Source organism: Hyperolius riggenbachi, chromosome 1 (assembly GCF_040937935.1).
Source record: "Hyperolius riggenbachi isolate aHypRig1 chromosome 1, aHypRig1.pri, whole genome shotgun sequence".
Lineage (NCBI taxonomy): Eukaryota > Metazoa > Chordata > Amphibia > Anura > Hyperoliidae > Hyperolius > Hyperolius riggenbachi.
In genome coordinates, this window is record NC_090646.1 from 674,412,054 (window position 1) to 674,426,670 (window position 14,617).

The following is a 14,617-nucleotide window of genomic DNA, read 5'->3' on the forward strand; positions in this document are numbered from 1 at the left end:
CAATAGATGGAAAACATATTGATCTGATTTGTCCCCCATGCAAGGCTGCAGTTGATGCAGATTTCCAATTCACTTATGTTGACTATGGCAGCAGCAACAACGATGCCAGCATTTTCGAAAGGTGCAAGTTGGGAATGAGACTCAGATGGTGAATTGGATCTGACGCCTCCAAGACCATGGTCAGGAACCACCGAACGTCAGCCATTCACTTTTGTAGCAGATGAGGATTTATTACAAAAATATACATCAAGTTAGTACTTAAGAAAAACTTTATTTGTCTCATACTTGGGACAATTCACATTTGTAAACAATTTCTGCAACATACAGCAAAAATAACCCAATGATTAATTGCACATTTGTATTGTAAAAGTATTTCCTTGCAAAGAATTTTGTGAATGTTTCAGAACATTTAAGCAAGTCTAAAGTTAACACTAAAGTGAAAGGGGGCCGCACGTGCGCAAAAGAGCTGACTGGGGCGACTGAGCCAGATTACCAGGACTGATTGAGGCCAAACTGAGGCCCTTAGGAGGACGGCGAGGGACGCATCGGTGCTCATGGGGTTGTAGGAAGTCCAGGGTAAGTATAATTTTTTTTATTTTTTTTTTAGATCTCAGGTACACTTTAAGCAATGGTTCAAATCATCTGTACCTATACGAGAGCTCAATGTCAAATATGCACTTCAATTCTACTGCAAATACATAAAATTTAAGATCAGCTAAAGTACTCATTTGAGATGAAAGTATTTTGGCTCCCTCTGCAGTGATAGACCTGACCTTTTACCAGCGAACAGTTCCTGGCGATCATCGTCCATTCAATCTGCGCCATAGAGCCAAAAATGTACCCCACGCGCCAGAACCACCAGACACATGGCAGCCAATGAGGTATCTCTGCCTCCTGGACCACACCCCCTATACAAATGTGGGTACAACAGCCATTTTACATTCTGCCTGTGATGTCTGTGCTAGTTACAATAAAAACAAAAGTTTGCTTTCCTAAAACAGAAAGAATTTGTGATAATTCAGGTTAGAGTGAGCTTGAGATGTCTCCCAGAGCAACACTGCTGAATATATGCAAATTAACCAATAGTTACAATAGGGAGAGAGCTCTGCTGAGTGAGGGATAGTGGATATAGCTTGCTGTTGTGTGTTCAGTACACTGTTGGTGTTTTTGGTTTTTTGTGCTGTGAGCTGTTGCCAACTGTGGTGTTCACCAGCACAGTACAGCACAGTTTGCATAAACCTGTCTCATGAGTTCAGTGACACATCTGAGTTTAGTGACATCCCTAGAGGACAGTTCCAGAGAACTGGCAGAATAGTGGGGGATACAGATACAGTCCATCAGATTGAACGACATGGTTGAACGTTTTAAAGTTCGTGGTTATCCTGACCACATTTTGACAGAACAGCTGAGAAAAAGTGGTAGGAAAAGCGATAGATCTAGGAGGCAGAATCGACATAGTGGTACAGTAGCGTTTGTGTCCACATACAACACGATTAGTAATGATGTTATAAAGTGTTTCCGCCGAATTGGAATATTTTGAGTGATTCATTGCCCCATATTAAATAATTTAGTCAGCTCCCTTTATTTTCATACAAGAGGGCACTTTAACTTAAAAGTAGGTTAATGCATTCTGATGTTGATGTAAAAAAGGCTTTGGGCTCACGGTGTGGTACTTTTCCAGGCCTGGGATGTCATCTTTGCCACAATATCATTAAGGGGGACACCTTCACCCTTCCCACAAGAGGGACCAAGTATAAAATTCATGATAGGTTTTCCTGCAGTTCGAGCTGGATTGTGCACATGGTCAAGTGTCCATGTGGAAAAGGTTACTTTGGAAAAACCACACAGGAATTGAGGAAAAGGATATTGTCACATAAATCTATGATACGCAATAAAGACAAAGAACAGGCGGAGTCTGAACATTTTGCCTCTTTTAGGCACAATGTCAGTCAATGACGTGTATTGGTGTTGGAAGGTGTTCCCCTTGATGTTAGGGGTGATGACAGGCATAAAAAACCTTTGAGAGCTGAGGCCAAGTGGATACGTGAATTAGATGCCATCAATTTTGGTCTCAATAGGGAGTACGACCTTAGTTTTAATTGGTAGCTAACTTGGTCCTTGTATATACTTTGAATATTGTTTATATATACTTGATGTTGCCTTGTGTGTTATCAGTATTTTTTATTGTAGTTTGTCACAGATCTCCCATATAAACTAACCCTGTTGCCGTGGAAGCCACTCACGCTTATTCTTTCTTTCCCCTGCTTTGTATACATGTCGCCTAGTAACGGATATGATGTGTCAGGGGGAGTGTTGTGGGCTCGGAGCACTCCCCACGCTATTGGCTGGCGTCAGCACGTGGTCCGACTCCTTGTAGTGGGCGGCGGCCCGGCCTTCCGTGTAGCTGTATGCAGATGAATTAGCCGCGTTCATATGCGCGATCGGCCGCTACTGCCGTGGGGATTCTATTATGGATAATAGGATATGAGAGATCCTGCTCTCAGGTACAAGGGGCACATATATATTATTATGGTTTGTCTGAAATGTGTATATTTATGTGCTGTTTATATTATATTGTGAGCAACCTATCAGTAACTGTTGATAGATCATGTGATCACCCTGCCTGTGTTGTTAGATGTGCAGGGTGTTAACCAATAGCGCTCATCTTGAGTAACGTGACTAAGGTGTGAATACTAATGAGCAGTTCCCCATCAGGTCCGCTCAGAGCAGGGAGCGCTGCGATTGGTGGAGGGTATACAGGTCCTTCTCAAAAAATTAGCATATTGTGATAAAGTTCATTATTTTCTGTAATGTACTGATAAACAGACTTTCATATATTTTAGATTCATTACACACAACTGAAGTAGTGCAAGCCTTTTATTGTTTTAATTAGCATATCATGAAAAGGTTCTCTAAACGAGCTATTAACCTAATCATCTGAATCAACTAACTCTAAACACATGCAAAAGATTCCTGAGGCTTTTAAAAACTCCCAGCCTGGTTCATTACTCAAAACCGCAATCATGGGTAAGACTGACTGCTGTCCAGAAGGCCATCATTGACACCCTCAAGCAAGAGGGTAAGACACAGAAATACATTTCTGAACGAATAGGCTGTTCCCAGAGTTCTGTATCAAGGCACCTCTGCGGGAAGTCTGTGGGAAGGAAAAAGTGTGGCAGAAAACGCTGTACAATGAGAAGAGGTGACCGGACCGAGTAAGATTGTGGAGAAGGACCAATTCCAGACCTTGGGGGACCTGCGGAAGCAGTGGACTGAGTCTGGAGTAGAAACATCCAGAGCCACCGTGTACAGGCGTGTGCAGGAAATGTGCTACAGGTGCCACATTCCCTAGGTCAAGTCACTTTTGAACCAGAAACAGCGGCAGAAGCGCCTGACCTGGGCTACAGAGAAGCAGCACTGGACTGTTGCTCAGTGGTCCAAAGTACTTTTTTTCGGATGAAAATAACTTTTGCCTGTCATTCGGAAATCAAAGTGTCAGAGTCTGGAGGAAGACTGGGGAGAGGGAAATGCCAAAATGCCTGAAGTCCAGTGTCGGAAATCAAAGTGCCAGAGTCTGGAGGAAGACTGGGGAGAGGGAAATGCCAAAATGCCTGAAGTCCAGTGTCAAGTACCCACAGTCAGTGATGGTCTGGGGTGCCATGTCAGCTGCTGGTGTTGGTCCACTGTGTTTTATCAAGGGCAGGATGAAATGATGTATGTCAGCGCTCCTCCTCTTCAGACTCTGTGCTCTATAAGACACAAACAAATACACTGCACATAGTGCATTACTGCCAGTCAATTCCCAAACTTTGTGAATCCTTAAACAAACACCCAGGGTGACAAACGATGCCTTTGTGCCAAGCCCAGTGCGTAGTGCCAAACTGCTTACCAGATGGTTGCCACCTCAGACAACAGGTGGATCTAGCGTTTCAGTAATAGACCAGGCAGGCAGCTTTCCATAAAAGTTCAAACTCTTTAATCCAGATCAAACTTGTAAAAACACAAATAAAATTCTCATAGCGTAACACGTAAAATCAATATGGTTCAGCCTGCGCCCCAAGAGCGCACTTACGTAGCAAGAAGATTATTGGGCATATCGGGCTCAAGGCCCAGTGGTGACACTCCTCTCCGGGTGGACTCGGCGTCCCGCAGCTCCCCCTTAGGGTGTCCGCTCACTTCATGCTTCCATCTGCTGAAAAGCTTTGTGGAGTTGAAGATTTAATTTTTCAGCACGACCTGGCACTAGTGTTGGGCGAACAGTGTTCGCCACTGTTCGGGTTCTGCAGAACATCACCCTGTTCGGGTGATGTTCGAGTTCGACCGAACACCTGATGGTGTTCGGCCAAACCGTTCGGCCATATGGCCGAACTAAGAGCGCATGGCCGAACGTTCCCCGAACGTTCGGCTAGCGCTGTGATTGGCCGAACGGGTCACGTGGTTCGAAACCGAACGCGCTCTGATTGGCCGAACGGGTCACGTGGTTCGGGTAAACAAATACCCGATCCACGTCATTTCTCCGCCATTTGTATGTGGGTTTAGCTTTGAGTAGGCAGGCAGGGTAGTTCTCTCTCCAGCCAGGCTAGCCAGGGTCCCCCCAGTCATTGTGTCGCTGCTGGGAACAGTAGTACACCGCTCACCCACACTATATAGCATTGTGTTTACTGCCACTCTGTGTACACCGCTCACCCACCACTGTATAGCATTGTGTTTACTGCCACTCTGTGTACACCGCTCACCCACCACTGTATAGCATTGTGCTCTGTGTCGCTGCTGGGAATAGTAGTACACCGCTCACCCACCACTGTATAGCATTGTGCTCTGTGTCGCTGCTGGGAACAGTAGTACACCGCTCACCCACCACTGTATAGCATTGTGCTCTGTGTCGCTGCTGGGAATAGTAGTACACCGCTCACCCACCACTGTATAGCATTGTGCTCTGTGTCGCTGCTGGGAATAGTAGTACACCGCTCACCCACCACTGTATAGCATTGTGCTCTGTGTCGCTGCTGGGAATAGTAGTACACCGCTCACCCACCACTGTATAGCATTGTGCTCTGTGTCGCTGCTGGGAACAGTAGTACACCGCTCACCCGCCACTGTATAGCATTGTGCTCTGTGTCGCTGCTGGGAATAGTAGTACACCGCTCACCCACCACTATATAGCATTTCTGTACTGCCACTGTACTGCTGCCAGTCAGCGTGTACTTTAAGGATAAGTGAAATGAAGAAGAAATCCTGTGAAAGAGGGAGGGGCAAGGGAAGAGGTGTTTCCCCTGACGGTTCACGTACAGGCCACAGTGGAGCACCGAAAAAAACCCACTCAATACCGCCCATGTTGTCCAGGAAATCAACCCTCACAAATCCAAAAGAACAGGACCAGATAATTAATTGGATGACCTCTCAAGCGTCCAGCAGTGGGTTAAGCAGCACCAGCACATCACGCACGAGGCCCGAGTCCTCAGCCAGTTACAAGGAGCCAGTGGGCACAAAGCTGACACAACCGGCAGCGACACCACAAGCGTGGAAGTTCAAGTGAGACGCAAAAGAGGCGCAAACAGAAATCGCCAGCAAGGCAGGTGCTCCAAAGTCTGGCCTTTCTTTGAAGACTGCAGTGAGGATAGTACCATGGTGATTTGCAAGGTGTGCAAGACCCGCCTGAGCAGGGGGAAAAATATTAACCTCTCCACCACCAGCATGACCCGCCACATGGTATCCAAACATCCCACTCTGTGGGCAAACGCGACAGGACAGGGTACCAGCAACACTGCCTCCCTTGGGGTCACCAGACTCACCACCAGACCCTCCTCAGCAGCAGCAGTAGCCCAGCCATTGCGTGGTTCACAACAACATTCACAAACATCAGACGACGCTGACACTGTCACTTTCCGGAATAGTGCTCTTGAGGTCTCCCAGTCTTCATCAAACACAACAACCAACAGCCCTTCAGTGTGCAGCCCTACGGTTTAGTTGTCTGTCTCGGAGATGTTTGAGCGCAAGAGGAAATTGCCAGCAAATGACCCCCGGGCCGTGGCACTAACAGCCAGCATAGCCAAGCTTCTGGCCTGCGAAATGCTGCCATATCGAGTGGTGGAGACAAACAGCTTCAAGGGCATGATGTCAGTGGCCATCCCACGTTACGTGGTTCCCAGCCGCTACCACTTTGCGCGCTCTGCAGTGCCTGAGTTGCATGAGCACGTGGTCAGCAAAATAACCCGAAGCTTGAAGAATGCCGTTGCCTGCAAGGTTCACCTCACCACTGACACCTGGACGAGTGCGTTCGGCCAGGGTCGATACATCTCCCTTACCGCGCACTGGGTGAACCTTGTGGAGCCTGGCAGCGATTCCTCACCTGCTACGGCGCGGGTGTTGCCCACGCCGCAAACAGCTGCAGCGCCGTCCCTCCCACTGGATAACAACAGCAGCACCTACCTCTCTGACTCCTTCTCCTCCAACGCATCTCAAAGCTGTACCTCATCCGGAAACGCTAACCCAGCAGCAGTAGGATCGTGGAAGCAGTGCAGCACAGCTGTTGGCATGTGTCAGCAAGCGTTGCTGAAGCTGATCTGCCTTGGGGATAAGCAGCACACAGGGGAGGAAATTTGGAGGGGAATAAAGGAACAGACGGATTTGTGGCTGGCACCGCTGGACCTGAAACCGGGCATGGTTGTGTGTGATAATGGGAGTAATCTCATTCGCGCTTTAAGGTTGGCTAAGCTGACACACATCCCTTGCCTGGCGCACGTGATGAACCTAGTAGTTCAGCGGTTCCTGAGGACATACCCAGGCGTGGCCGATCTTCTGTTGAAGGTGCGACGAGTGGCCAAACATTGTAGAAATTCCAGTACTGCTTCGGGGGCACTCGCCAAGATGCAGGAGCGCTTCAATCTCCCCCACCATCGCTTGCTGTGTGATGTCCCTACGCGCTGGAATTCTACGCTGCGCATGCTAGCCCGCTTTTGCGAGCAGAAGAGTGCAGTGGTCCAGTACATGACGGCGCAGTACCGAGGCGCATTCGGACAGCTGCCAAGCTTCTGTGGATCCGATTGGGCCAACATGTTGGACCTCTGCCAAGTCCTCCAAAATTTTGAGCAATCCACGTTGATTGTGAGCAGTGACAACTCTTCAGTCAGCATTACCATACCACTGCTGTGTTTACTGAAGAAGTCAATGTTGAAAATCAAGGAAACAGCTGTCATGATGCAACTGGGGGAATCTGAAGGAGAAAACGATCAGCGTGATGATACCAACATCAGGCCATCTGCTTTAGGAAACGCTGGCCCCAGCAGCTATGACGAAGAAGAGGAGGAGGAACAGCTGGAGTTGGAGCAGGAATTTCATGCCACCACTGACGAGGGCCAGAGCAGTGCACGTTGGACTTCCACAATTCAGCGCGAATGGTCAGCAGAAGCAGACCAGGATGAAGGTGACGACTATGATGCATCACAACTATCACAACGCTCACAAGAGGATGATGAGGATTCTGGCAGGACTCTGGCACACATGGCTCAATTCATGCTAGACTGCATTGAACGCGACCCACGCATTGTGCGCATTCTGGACAACACCAATTACTGGGTTTATACCCTTCTGGATCCACGGTACAAACACAATGTTCCAAAACTGCTTGAAGAAAGAGCCAGACAGGTCAAAATGGAAGTATACCAGCAGGCCCTTGTGGAGACTTTAGAGAGGAGATTGACATCCTCCCCCTCCTCTAGCCAGTTGTACGCCGACAGACTGACTTCCGCAAACCCAGGACGACCAGGAGGGCAGCAAACAACACAAGCCGCAGCTAGTGCCCAAAATGGAATGGTATCGGCAGTGTCCTTGGAGTGGGAACATTTTCTGACACCCATGCAGCAGCACACAGAACAGCAAGCGTGCAGATCCACCTCCAACACCGATCGCCTGGAGAAGATGGTCAAGGACTACATGTCAGATGGCGTAGCTGTGTTGGAACAATCCATCTGCACCCTTCAACTATTGGGTATCGAAGCTAGACACCTGGCACGAACTGGCAATGTACGCAATAGAGGTGCTGGCTTGCCCGGCAGCCAGCGTTATGTCGGAACGCTGTTTCAGTGCTGCCGGAGGCATCGTCACAGATCGGCGTATCCGCCTCTCCACAGAAAATGCAGACCGTCTGACTCAAATTAAAATGAATCAATCCTGGATTGGAAACGACTACGCAACACTCCCGGACGCCAACCAAGTAACATGAACAATGAACATCTGTGATGGGTTAGCGTTTCCGGTCCAAGTTTATTAAACCTCTCATCTGTATTACATTTATGACTGCATGGCGACAAAATGCATTGCTATCCGCACGCTTCTTGTCCTCATGCAAGGCCTGGGTTGCGCCTGAAAGCGTGGCCTTCTCCTCCTGCGCCTCCTCCTGTTCCATCACGTGTGCTGCTGCTGGGTTAGCGTTGCCGGTCCCTTTTTACGGAACCTCTTACCTGTATTACTTTTATGACTGCATGGCGACAAAATGCATTGCTATCCGCACGCTTCTTGTCCTCATGCAAGGCCTGGGTTGTTGTGTCTCAAAGCGTGGCCTTCTCCTGCGCCGCCCTCCTCCTGTTCCATCACGTGTGCTGCTGCTGGGTTAGCGTTACCGGTCCCTTTTCCTGGAACCTCTTATCTGTATTACATGTATGACTGCATGGCGACAAAAAGCATGTTACCTGTGCAAAGAAAAATGACATTTTCCGCATTTAAAAGACATTTTTTCCTTTGAATCTTTACAATCAATTTTCTCAAAAACTATAAGCTCTTTTTCAAATATTTTTTTCCTCTTGTACCCACTCCCAAGGTGCACATACCCTGCAAATTAGGGGTATGTAGCATGTAAGGAAGCTTTACAAAGCACGAAAGTTCGGGTCCCCATTGACTTCCATTATGTTCGGAGTTCGGCGCGAACACCCGAATATCGCGGCCATGTTCGGCGAACCCGAACATCCAGGTGTTCGCCCAACACTACCTGGCACCTGCTCCCAGTGCCAAAACCACTGGTAAATGGTTTACTGACCATGGTATTACTGTGCTCAATAGGCCTGCCAACTCTCCTGACCTGAACCCCATAGAGAATCTGTGGGCTATTGTGAAGAGAAAGTTGAGAGACGCAAGACCCAACACTCTGGATGAGCTTAAGGCCGCTATCGAAGCATCCTGGGCCTCCATAACACCTGAGCAGTGCCACAGGCTGATTGCTTCCATGCCACGCCGCATTGAAGCAGTCATTTCTGCGAAAGGATTCCCGACCAAGTATTGACTGCATAACTGAACATATTTGAAGGTTGACTTTTTTTTGTTTTAAAAAACACTTTTCTTCTTTTATTGGTCGGATGAAATATGCTAATTTTTTGAGATAGGAATTTGGGGGTTTCATGAGCTGTATGCCAAAATCATCAATATTAAAACAATAAAAGGCTTTAACTACTTCAGTTGTGTGTAATGAATCTAAAATCTCAATCTCTTCTTGGACTTTGTGGATCCTGGCGGTACCCTGATGAAAGGCCCTACACCTCTGACCCCTTATAAGGGTATAGCCGTTCCACAGATCCTAAATGTGATGGTTTTGTATGCACAACTAAAAGGGCCTTACAATAAACCTTGTTGCAAATTATACATTGGTTTCAGTGCCCGTATTGCTGCAAACTGTTGTCATCTCCTGTTTCTCTGTTCAGGCCTATGACACCTTCAGACTTCAATGTGATGGTATTGCAATTTAGATATTTAAAATAGGTTATTAGACAAGTTTACGCTTCAATGTATAATGCTAAAGGAATGTCCCATTATACTGTCTTCCTACAGCAAAAAACAACTAATATGTCTACTTAATGCAAAAGAAGTGGTGCACAAAAACATAGAAAGAGGGAAGAAAGAAATCACAAAACAATCCTCCAAATTACCAATTTGCCGGCCTGGTGATGCCCTAGTCTACTTTCTTTTGTATTTTTGAATTTTACTTTGTGTTTCACCCAGGTTATGCATATACAGGTGCATCTCATTTGTATGCAGGTTGTGTACTTCATCTACTAGTAGTCCTTGCACATTTCGTGCTGATAGTCATTTGGATTCAGTCGGTCCATTGTTTGCTGTGCACATAAACGTAAGTCTTTTTCAGCTAGTTGCTCCCATCTAATAGTTTTGCATTTTAGGTTATCGTATATGCACAGCTTCTGTTTTGCATTTTAGGTTATCGTATATGCACAGCTTCTGTTTTGGGTACAAGGTGTGTTTGTTGTCCTGGGGGGGAGAGGTGGCTTAGCGCATCTCTTTAAGTATACCAGAGGCGGCCTTGGTAAAGCGCTGATCTACCTTCTTTTGTATTTTTGAATTTCACTTTGTGCTGTACCCAGGTTATGCACATGCATGTTTTAACCATTTCAGCCCGCGGGGATTTTTCACCTTATGGACAAGAGGAATTTTCACCTGTCAGTGCTTCTCCCTTTCATTCCCCAATATCTTTATCACTACTTTTCACAGCAAAATGATCTATACCTTTTTTTTTGCCACCAATTAGGCTTTCTTTGGGTGGTAAATTATGCTAAGAATTATTTTATCCTAAATACATTATAAGGGGAATAATAAGAAAAAATGGAAAATCATTTTTCAGCCATTACAGTTTTAAAATAATCAATACTACCATAATTAAAATCCACACATTTTATTTGGCCATTTGTCCCGGTTACTGCAACGTTTAAATTATACCCCTAGTGTAATGTATGGTGACAATATTTTATTTGGAAATAAAGGTGCATTTTTTTTCAGCTTTACATCCATCACTAATTTTTAGCCACTTATCCTCTTGACATAAATAATCATTTCTTTTTATTCCCCAAAGTCAGTAGGTGTGTTTTACTATTTGGCCACACAATGTCCCTACTGAGCAAAAATCCCATTAGCGTACAATGTACGCTAATTGGGATACAATGTATCACTGCATTGTAACCAGGTTAAGTGACTTAGCCTCCGATCCCAGTGGCGGCGGGGAGGTTATATTTCCATTCATTAATTTAACGATTAGGCGGCGGAAACAGGCGGAAATCGTGGCGGGAGATTTACTCTATTTACAGAATAAACACAGTGTTTATTCTCGGCGGACATGCTTAGGTTTGTCCCCTGCAGCCAATCCCCCCTGCTAGCAGCAGCAGCGCGAACTCGCCGGCAGACCCCCCCCCCCCCCCCAAAGTGCAAGTGCAGCTCTAGCACCTGCCACTGCTGACGTCCGCGCGGCTGAAATTGTTAATTTAGTTAGAACTAGGGCCCCTCCCAGCTGAGGATGACCTCATAGTGGTGGGAGGGTCGGGTACTTGATAATTTGCTTGCAAGCTATTATGGAAACTAACATCCTCCAATCGTAGTCAGGTGCATGTCATTTGAGTGCAAGGTGTATACATTGTCTAATAGTAGTCTTTGCACTGGTAGTCATTTGGATGCAGTCTGCCCTAAGTAGCGCTGCTATTGTTCGCTGTGTACCACTTTTTTTTTTTTTTACTGGTCCCAGTACTGGTGAAAGCTATAAGGCATATTCATTTATTAAAAATGTTGTGGAGCCAAGCCCAAAAAAACTCTTTCCTGCACTACCATTACACTACCTTGCAAGCAATCTGAAAACGCTAGCGATACTCCTCTGGCAGAGTCCGGTGCATCTTTGAATGTTGGCAACGTTGCAAGGTAAAACAATGTGAAGGTGAAGCATACAGGCCAGGTGAATTGGAATCGGTGAGTAGTGATTCAGTTGACTTGTCTAGAATTGTTGCAGAACAATAAGTCACACACAGAGCTAACATCCCAATAACATATACAGATCCAAGTATGACGAGATTTATCATTTGGAACCACTTCCAAGTGACTGTTGGGAAAATATTTTTCTCTGTCAATCACTTTGAAAAAAGTACAGTGACTGGGCTACAAATTCCTGAAACCTTGCTTTGTTATTCAGCCACAATAAATTCCATTTGCTGTAAGCCACGTTGGCTGGGAAAAAAAAAAGGATTTGAACGAGTTTGGGCCGGAGGTGTTCAAATGTTGAAAAAACAGTCTAAAAAATAAAAGCACTTGAATCATTAAAAAGAGGAAACCATTGATGAGGACCACTAAAAACAAATCCAAAAGGAAAAAAGGATCTGGAGAGAAAAGTTTGAAAATATTGTCCCTCTGACTAAGGCGATATGGAACATTGCTTTCCAAGGCCATTGTGAAATGGTGTAAATTTTCTAGCTATTGAACAATTAGTGGAGTATAACTCTACACTTAAACTACTCTTACAAATATCACAGGGAGCCATTAAGGATCTAAGCCCAAAAAAATACAAAACAAAAATACTTTGAAGAGAATGTAATTTTATTCATTGATAGTTGACACAATTCAACACGATTCAACACTCCTCTACAGTTGATCAGATGAGCCAAGTCATTCGATTTGTGACAAATGATAGACGTGAGGGTTTAATGTCATAGAAGTTCTGGGATCTGCTGGGATAGAGCAAGAAATATTGGCATGAATTGCTGAAACCGGCCTCTATGGATACATGCCATGGCCAAGATTTCAATGGTGATGCCACAATGAGTGGGGTCTATTCTGGAGTTCAGGCCCAAATTCTAGAAAAGCAGGAGAAAGCACTTCATGTTCATTGTGCTGCTCATAACTTAAAATGTACTCCTCCAGGATGCTGTGTCTGTCAAATGTTATAGAATTAAATTATTAGAAACGAATATCTGGGAGGATATGATCTGTATTCATTAAATTATATTTTAATTTCCAATATCATGAATGCTCAACTGCAATTGAATGCCTCTGAAGAAGCGGCTAATCTGAAGCCGCAAAACATGGGTATTGTATGTGTACAGTCACGTGACCTACTGACTTTTGATACTGTTTATATACCCGTTTAAGATTTATGTAATAAAAGTTATATTTTAGATATACTATTGATATACATGTGGCCTTAAAACTTTACTGTATTTTCTTTGGAATAAGCCATCATCTTCACCTATGTTCCAAGACACAACTGAATGGAAAATAAATCCGTTATTTGCAGTAAATCTCTCAGGAATCTAATGTACTGGTTCCCAGACCACCAGTTGTTACAGGTTTCCTATCAATCATAAGGTTAATACCTGGAAGAAGAAAAAGTAGCTTGGATTGTGGGGTAATGCGTTTCAGAGGGCTGTAGGCCCATGAGCGCCGGAGGGCAATTGAGTTTAACTGATTTATTGTCAGAGGGGCCAGTTGGAAGTGCTTGGCATTTCTGGAAAGTGGTGTGCTGTTACATTGATATATAATGAGAAGATAAAGTTGATGTAATTTTCAGTCTGAGCGCTGTTTCGAGCGTACGTATTAAAATGCTGCCGGTGGGGCGTGGCTTGACGCCGAGACAAGATGGCTGCTTAGCTCGGAGCTCTTGCACACTTCCCACACTCAGCTCGAAATACTGCCTCTCCCAGTAGCCTTCTACTTAATATGAGATCCTCTCGTAGGCTACAGAACACTTCGACTGAACCTGGAACTCCCAAATCGCACATTGGAAAGACGGTTCCGGAACTTTTTAAAGCTCAGCGTGGCAACACCCAGGCCTCAAAGATGGCGCCGGTAACAGCGAAGCAGGCCCCGCAAACAGGTACACCAGAACAATCCCCTCCAAAAGCTTCCAAGACTCCCAACGCCAAAAATATAGCCCCTACTCTGGCTGACATGCACGCGATGGTGGAAGACATTAAGAATTCCTTCCAATCGGCCCTGGCGGATATTCGCCATGACATGGCGTCTATAGGCACTAAACTTCAGTCTATGGAAGATGAGGGTGCAAGAAGAGACTCCCGATTTGCGAAAATGCAGTCTACCACGGGACACCACAGTTCTCAGCTCGCTGAACACGCAAGGTACCTGCAATATACGAGTGAAGGGCCTCCGAGTCAGTCGCCGCGGACCAGATCCAGCAGGCGTTGGGCGTCATCTTTAAAGGTCTCCTAAAGCGGCAAGAAGATATACCTATTGCTTTTGTAAGGGCACACAGGGCTCTCAAACCACGCAATATGAACTCTGATCAATCTAGGGATGTTATCTGCTGCCTAGAATCCTTCCAACTTAAAGAAGAGATTATGTGTTGCAAAGAAGGAAATGCTAAAACGATGGCACTGCAGACAACAAACTTCTATTGGGATGGAGGGAGAGGGGGAGGCAGCTCATACCACACAGTCAGGTACAGTCTGGTGACAACATGCGTGCTCAGGCATCAGAGAGTCCGTATGTAGAAGGAGAGGGATGAAGCGCCGGCACTGCTGTAAGTCACGTTTTATTTAGGTCAGCAAAACATCAAAGTGCGTATACATGCAGGCATGAAGGCATAATTGTGAAGACGTTATTGTGAAGACACGTACCCCTTGGTGGATGATGGTGGCGTGCTGGTGGGTGCAGAGGGAGGAAGAGCCTGACGGCCGTTTCGCGCTATGCGCTTCTACGGAGGCTGCAAATGAGGATATGGGACACGCAGCTTAAATACATTTACTAGGCGGCGTGCGGCGTTCTACCGCTGAATGTCCCGCCCCTCTATCATCACTGGTCCTTCCGCCTCGGCTGCGTACAGCGGAAGCAGCTCGAGGCGGATGAC